This window comes from Centruroides sculpturatus, unplaced genomic scaffold, assembly GCF_000671375.1.
Source record: "Centruroides sculpturatus isolate CEXI.00-Female unplaced genomic scaffold, Cexi_2.0 scaffold3758, whole genome shotgun sequence".
NCBI lineage: Eukaryota > Metazoa > Arthropoda > Arachnida > Scorpiones > Buthidae > Centruroides > Centruroides sculpturatus.
Window position 1 is genome coordinate 949 of NW_019387850.1, and position 7923 is coordinate 8871.

At 29.9% G+C, this 7923-nt stretch overlaps 1 long non-coding RNA gene across 1 annotated transcript; it reads right to left on the reverse strand.

Moving 5' to 3' along the window:
- Positions 1-3871: 3871 nt before the first annotated feature.
- LOC111616665 lies at positions 3872-4902 on the reverse strand. Its single transcript, XR_002755292.1, has 3 exons — positions 4801-4902; positions 4661-4724; positions 3872-4565 (listed from the first exon to the last, which is right to left on the reverse strand). It is a non-coding gene; the product is annotated as an uncharacterized LOC111616665 (long non-coding RNA).
- Positions 4903-7923: the final 3021 nt, after the last annotated feature.

Below are 7923 nucleotides of genomic sequence, written 5' to 3' on the forward strand. Positions count from 1 at the left end.
TGATTTGTTGGATGGGCAATAGTAAATCACTATGGTCTTTAGCGAGGTCGCCAAAAGACCCTAGTGACTCTCGTTTTGATCTTGTTAATATCGTTAACTTACTTCTTATGTCTTTTGATTTCGGATCCTTCAGTTCCTTTTTTTATTATTTTCTTTTGTAACACGCCTGCTTCTGTCAGTTATGTCTTGTTAAAACGAGGTACAGTACATTAGCTCATAGTATCAATAGAAAAAGAACAGAAGAAACCGGAACTAGAAGACACAAGAAATACAGATGATGCAATATGCATAGTGCATTGCAACATGGGATATTATGAGCTATAGTCCATAATGCATTGCCTGAGCGTATTAACTATTCTGTATATCAACGTTGATGTTAAATATGTTAACTATACTTAAACATGGCGTTGAGATTAACTCAGCTTTTGTCCCACATCTATGGGCCTTACACGTAATTCCATGAGAAAAAGATGAGAAATAAAATTCTGGCCATGACCCGAATTATTTATGAAAAATTACGAGGATTCGAACTCGGATCTTTTTTATTGCTATAATAATAGTTTGCCGCGCAGTTAATCATTAAAACAGCTTGATGAGTATAAATTGAAACAGGATGGTGATTGCGATTAGAAAGGACATATTGAATAAGAATTGGAAGAATGTAATGAATATAAGTTGAAAGAACATAATGAGATTTCGAAAGATAATGATTGTAGATTAAAGGAGCATGAAGAGGTTGGTAAACTAATTCAGAGAGAAAGAAAATGATGAGCGATTTAAAATCAATTCTGCTTTAAACTTGATTAAGTAATTACATGTAAATAACTATTGTAATCAGTGAAGAAATCATATTAAACTTGTAGAAATGCTGTTACAAACTTACAGATTCTTCTTATAGACATTCTGAATCAATTCTCTCACACCAGGATCAAGCCGTTAGAAAATAATATAAAATTGTATTGTTATTTTATTGCTGTAGTAACGAAGAAAAAGTGTTTTGATGTAGTTTATTTCTGAAATGTTAAAAAAATATGACATATGTAAATTTTGATTTTCTTTCAATTAAAGAAGGCAAAAGATAAATAAATAAATAAATAACTTTTATTAAATAACAAATATAACTTAAGTTTTCAATCTTAAATACGCTGTGATACAAGTGATTTTATTTAAGGGAATCGCGATCTACTGGTTGAGAAATTTTTCCTACATGATCTACTCTTCTTTCTTCTTTAACGTACTAGAATTATTAACATGTAATGTAAAAATTGTGTCGACAAATTATGCCAAGTACTTAATTATTTTTAATTATTATTTTAATGTTTTTAATTAATTATAATCATTATTTTATTTATTAGAACACTTACTGCTTAATTTTTCCAATGGCACAGACAGACCTAACTACTAACTTTATCAGAATATAAAATACGACTATTTTTGCAATATAAGACTTATAACCATTCCTCATTTCAGTGTGACTCAAACTTGTAAACTGTGCTCTTTAACTATTTATAAGAATTATACATAAAAAATATACTCTAAATCATAAGATATATTTAACAGATGTATTGAACTTGTATAAACAGATTCGAAAAGTCTTCTACCTTCAGCTTTGACCCTCTACTTCAGTCGATTCCATTATATTAATGGTGCCAGAAGGCGATGGGTATGGCACACTACATCAATAAATCAACACCTATGTTTATATTTATAAAAATAAACCTGTAATTTTCTTAAATATTAGTAGTTTTTATTCTTCTACATCTTAAACTCTTCTTTCTGTTTCTTCCTCCTCCATTTTCAAAATTTCTACATTTTTATTATTTACACATATCTAAATTCTATCATTTACTTTATTACAGCAGGATTTGCACATAAAAAAACAAAGTACCGCTTAAGGCCTCTGCTAAGAGGGGCCTCACTTCATCCTCTAAAAAACTTAATATGTATAATTTATCACATGTATTTAGTGAAGGAGAAGAGCCACGATAAATCTGAACCCAACCCTGCTTAGAATTCGCAAAATTTTATGTTTCTTTAATCAAATCGAGCATAAATATATCAAAATTTATACTTTTTAAATCAAATAAAGAAGCCATAAAATGTATTTAGTTATTGTTTCTGTCCATAGATGGTAGTACTAGTTTAAAATCTCTACTATACTAAACACTATCGATTAAGAAAGCGTTTTCATCATAATCGAAGATATCGAACGGTAGAAATGTGAATTAAAAAAAATCATAATAATAAAATAATGGAAGAGGCTAAAACTGCGCTAGATATCATTTTTATTATCAAAAAATTTTTAATATTTTTACATGATTTGGTTTCGATATCCGAGCGACGCTTTGCTTAATTCCTTAATTAAGTGTGGATTAATTCAGGATATTATCGTATAAAACGCTAATTAATGACTAATTAGTGTTTTTCAATAATGTTATCGAGTTTTTTTGAGGAAAAGATTAAAATAAAACTGTTTATTAACCATTATTTTTATCTTATAAAGTTTTTTTTCCTGATAAAACATGCTGAAACAGTGACTATTTAAGTACAGACAAATTAGGCTTTTTTTAGGGCATAATGTTTTAAAGGCCTCATACATGCACGGATTTATGCTTATCGATACCCTTCCTAGTAAAGTATTCCTAATCCTAGACTCTGTAATTTAAATATTTGGAATTTCAGGACTAGACTTCAATATCAAATGATAGGCGCTTTTACTTGTATATTATACAAATTCATGTGAAAAGGCCCTCGCAAATCTATACTTCTATAGAATCTCGCGCTTTTGAGAGTCTTAAATACGTACAAATCTTTGCTTGTGAACACCTATTTTGATATCTCGATTTTGCAGTAAGAGATCTACTCAATATTAGTATCGTTTGATACAGTTTTATAATAAAAAACTTATATAAAAGAGGCCTCTCAAATTATTATTTGCCCATGGTCTTGCGCTTTGGGGGCCTTAGATGCGCACAAATAGGCCTATATTTGTCGTTACTCACCTTGATATAGTGCTTAAAAACTAGTACTAAGACACTAGACCTTAAAATATTATGTAAAATATTAAATACAATGTGATACTGGGTTTTTATAATATAATATAAGCTTACATGAAATAGAGTTTTAAATATACGTTCTTCTAATCTCGCATTTTGGCCTCAGACACGCACAAATAAATGCTTGTCGATAATGCTCTATCTTGGTCCAGTACTTTTACTAGCCAGGATCGCCTGGTATAATATCAAATAGCGTATGATACGGAATTTATATTGTATAAGCTTATAAGTAAAAGGCCTTTCGCTTTAGGGGCCTCAGGTACGCACAGACTCCTGCGGAACTTAAAACCGCCGTGATTTAAACTCAAATACACAATAAATTCGAGAGAAATGTCAAATTCTTCACTAAATTCGAGAGTGTATATGTTGCTCTGAAGGTATTAATCGTATGACACATAAAATTTACATAATTTATAATAATTTTAGTTATTTTTATCCTTATTCTGATTAAAACTTGACAAAAAAAAAATTATCGAGTTTACACACAGTTTTATAACCAAAATGACCAATTACTTTATTTTGATTAAACGAGTTTAATTAATGATAAAAGAGAAAGAAGTTAAATAAGAATAATCTTTAATTTCCTATAAAATTAAGCGTAATTTGATTAAAGACAAGAAAAGAAAAAAGAAAACACATTGATTAGTTTTAAACATAAATGGCTACAAGTTAGATTTGACGTTAAGGTTAGAAGTAAAAGAAAGAAAAAAATTGAGGGGGTGGAAAATACAAAATTAATGGCGTGCTAGTAACGCAAACGGACACTCGAATGAACCACTTCTATGATAAAGAAGTAAAGCAAGAAGAGGGGGAAAACGAACAATTTCCCACTAATCATTAACAGTGATCAAATAGAGGAAAGAAGGGGGTCTTTTCAATTAGGCTTAGTGCTTTAGCAATCAATGGTTTTGTTCGACATCGTTCATCCTCACGTCACTCGTAAGAACAACTTTCATTATTTTTATTTTCTCTTTTGTAAAATCTCGTTTCGGCTTTAAACATTTACAGCAAAAACAATTGTTTTCTTAGATTCTCACAGCTCTTAAACACAATATCTAACAGCAAGAAAGAACTACAAACACATTCACACAAAAAAAAACTGAAATTTTAAATAAGTAAATATGGTTTGTTGAATTGTTTTTATATAAATTATAACATTAAACAGAATATTTAGAGAGTGTTAATGACTTTTATCCACTTATTTAAATCTCTAGAGATTTTTAACCCTTTTAAAACTAGAAAGCTCCTTCTTGTTGGGTTATAAAGGCGAAATGAGTCCATTCGGTGCTTTTAATCTGTTAGAAAGTTTCAATTCATTGACTAAAAACGTTATCCTTTGGGAAATTTAATCCTAAATTTGTACGGTTTCAACTTATTTAGACTAGGATCCAAGTAGGAAGTTTAGAACTTCATCTTCGATTATCTATTAATGGCGGAATGATTCGAGCTTCTCCCAAGAGATATCGTGGAGTAACTTTTACTGTATCTTAAAGCTGACACCTTTATTAACTATTTCCAAAAGTTTAAATGTGTTACTTGATGTTACGCTTTAAGTAATATTAAATAATTTTGTCGTTATGTTAATTACACTATTAGAAATTTACCTTCTATTAGTTGATGTGTGAAGAAGACGTGATTTGATCTTTTGGAGATATTTTAAGAAATTTTCTACATTTTTATAGAAAAAAAATCATATAATTTGATTATCATCATTATATTTATGTAAAATTATAATTAAACATACTTTTATATATATAAAATTAAGGTTTTGTCCTTGTTTGTAAGTTAATTTCGTGGCAATATCTTGCTGTCTAAATGGCATTTTTCTAATGTTTAATACTGTATTTGAAAAATGTTAATATAAGTAGATAAAATATTATTTTAAATTTATAATTCAAAATATTTATTATAAATTAAATGTTTTATTAAATTTTTATATTAAATAAATAAGAATTTATACATCAAAATTATTATTAATAAAAATGGCATAAATGGGAGTGATATATATACATATCATATTTGCATATAAATTGTAATTTTATAATATAAACTCTTATTTGTTTCGAAAAAACTAGACTTTTGAATTCACACTGCTAAGTTAGCACAAATGGATCAGTGAGAGGAGACTGATCAGTACAAAACTCCCGAAAATTTTCAACTTTCTAGATATAAATTCTGAGAAATTTTGCGGATAGACAAAAGCACGGCCAAAGTGAATACAAAATTTCAACCTTCCAGCTCTTTTAATATCCGAGAAGCTGGAATTTTGCATTTAGGAATGCTGGGTGTAGCATAAATAAAGATTCTAGTCTCCGCACTAGGAAAAACTGTCCACTATAACTCCTGAACTTTTTACCTTTCTAATTCTTTTAATTTCCAAGAAATCATGACACAAACAACCAGACATACCATTTTTTTTTTTAGATATACAAGCTCGAATTTATACTTCTCTATATCTTTTGTTCTTGTTGCATTATTTCTATGTCGCGTTACCTCTTTGAGGAGTTCGGGTTCAAATCCTATCTAATTCTTATAACTCTTTTATATGAATCTGGATCGGGTTCGAACTTGGATTGGACGTTAATGATTTAGTACAGACTCATCCATTCCTTGTATTGGCCTCATTGAAGGAACAGCCCTTCGGCATATATAGCCTATAACTAGTGCTTCTTATAATATAATTAAGCCAATATAATTACACATTTATTATTCACAAAATAAGAAAATAAGAGATTGAAAATATCCTTATTTTTCCTAATTTGGGGATTATGTAATATAAATATAAAATAAATTTATTAAAGATATATTAACGTGAGCAAATTAACACATAAGGTAAACAGGCAATGGCTTAGGGTCTCGCGATATGAGGCATACTATACTCTTGTAGCGTGAGGTCCTTATCTAAGTTTAGAAGCACGAGGTTCGGTTCAGGGCCTCACGTTTTTAGATGTATTATTATTTTGTGAAAAAGAGTATTATTAAATGTTGTAACTTAGACACAAACCGAATTTAAATGCGACTCTATGTATTGATAATGAAGTTTAAATGCATTAAATTAAAAAAAAATCAGGTATAGAAAAAACTTTTGTACACTACTAAACACTAAAATTCAGTTAGACTGATGTAATTCTCACTGATTGAAGCGCTTACAAACGTTTTCTCAAGTAAGAAGACTCGAAGAAAATGTTTTTAATTTAATAAAAATTAAATTAATTTTAAACGCTTTTGATATTAAAAAATAAAAACCATTATAACTGTAAATAAATTAATTTAAAAAATAATCGATACGATATAAAAATGTTAATTTTCTCCTTGGAAAAANATTTTAAAAATAACAATATTTAAAAATATTCTTATGTACACGACAAGAAAATTAATTAAAATAAACTCGAACATATTCCACATTCGTGACGAAGGTTTGTAGAAAAAAATATGGCGGCGGCGCTATTACTGCCATCTGGCGACAACTCTATGTACTAATGCGAAATAAGTACTTTCGAATGGATCAGTTAATACGACATTTGTGTCATTAAATCGTTTAAAGAGAGAGAATCAATGAGAGGAAAAAAATAGATAAAAGGGCTAATAGCTGGTTTGCGTGCAGACCTCATCTATGCCTAAGTAGGCTTTAAGAAAGAAATGGATTTCTATTAACTTGCGTTTCCTTCCATTAAGTACAACCTATCTACAGAGTAACGGGTTAGAAGTAAAGAAAAAGGGGGTTAGAAGGGGAACGAGAATAAGAAGAAAAACTAAAGAGAAGCATGCAATTAAAGCACTTAAAACAATTATAGGAAATGAGGTTCGTGTTTAGGTTTAGTGCAATCGAGAACAAACATGGCACCCGTTTGTTGTAGAATGATTTTCTAAAAGGGCTTAAATAGTGGGGTTATGATAACTAATTAGAGATGTTCGCACAGCATTGTGCAATTAGTTGAATCTGCTTTGGGATCTGTTGTAATTATGTTTGCGTAGGGGGATGTTAAGATCCTTGTTTTCTAGAAAATAAGCTTCATCAGTGAAAGTATTTCTACTTCATTTTCTAAATTGGATATAAGATTGCTTCATCCATTCATTGATCTTTTTTCTGTTCGATTATCAATAAACTGACGTTATTATGTTTTTGGTAAGAAACAGAATTGTAAATTTGTAAGAACAGTTTTAAAGTAGTAACGGTTTTAAATTGTGCCAGGTCCTAGGCTACGCTGGAATAAGGTTTGTTGTAGCCCTAAACTATAAGAGAAATTTTTCCTTTTAAAAGGACGAGGCCCTAAACAGTACGTTCGTAGTACAAGCCCCTAAGATGTAGTTTATTTTATGTAAATCCGACCCTAGACCTAGGTAAGTACGAACGTAGAATATTATTCCCCTTTTATATAATGTAAGCTCATATTGCACGATATTTGATATCCTATGAGGTCTAGGATCCTATCTATTGATAGTATAGAATTTCGAGCTGGGTCTAACATGTTCTTTTGATCCATTATATTTACAGGGGCCTCAAAAACATTTGTAATATATTAATTTTTCCATTGCATTTTTCGTACATGAAAGGGGAAAAAAACCTTGATTTTTCAAATAAACGTACGATTTTTAATGCCGTTTTGTTTTATTTCAATATACAGTGTGTGATCGGTTAACGAACAATTCGGATAACGAACAGTCTTGGAACGGATTATGTTCGTTAACCGATCACCCACTGTACTGAGGGCATCAAATGCGTAAGTGATCCTGGTTTCTCTAGACCTCCGATTTTGAGTAATGGACCGAGAACGAATATCGACAATTAAGCTATATACTTATATATGTATAAGGCCTTAAAAGTATGAGGCCCTAAGCAAAAATTGGATTGCTTATACCTGAAACT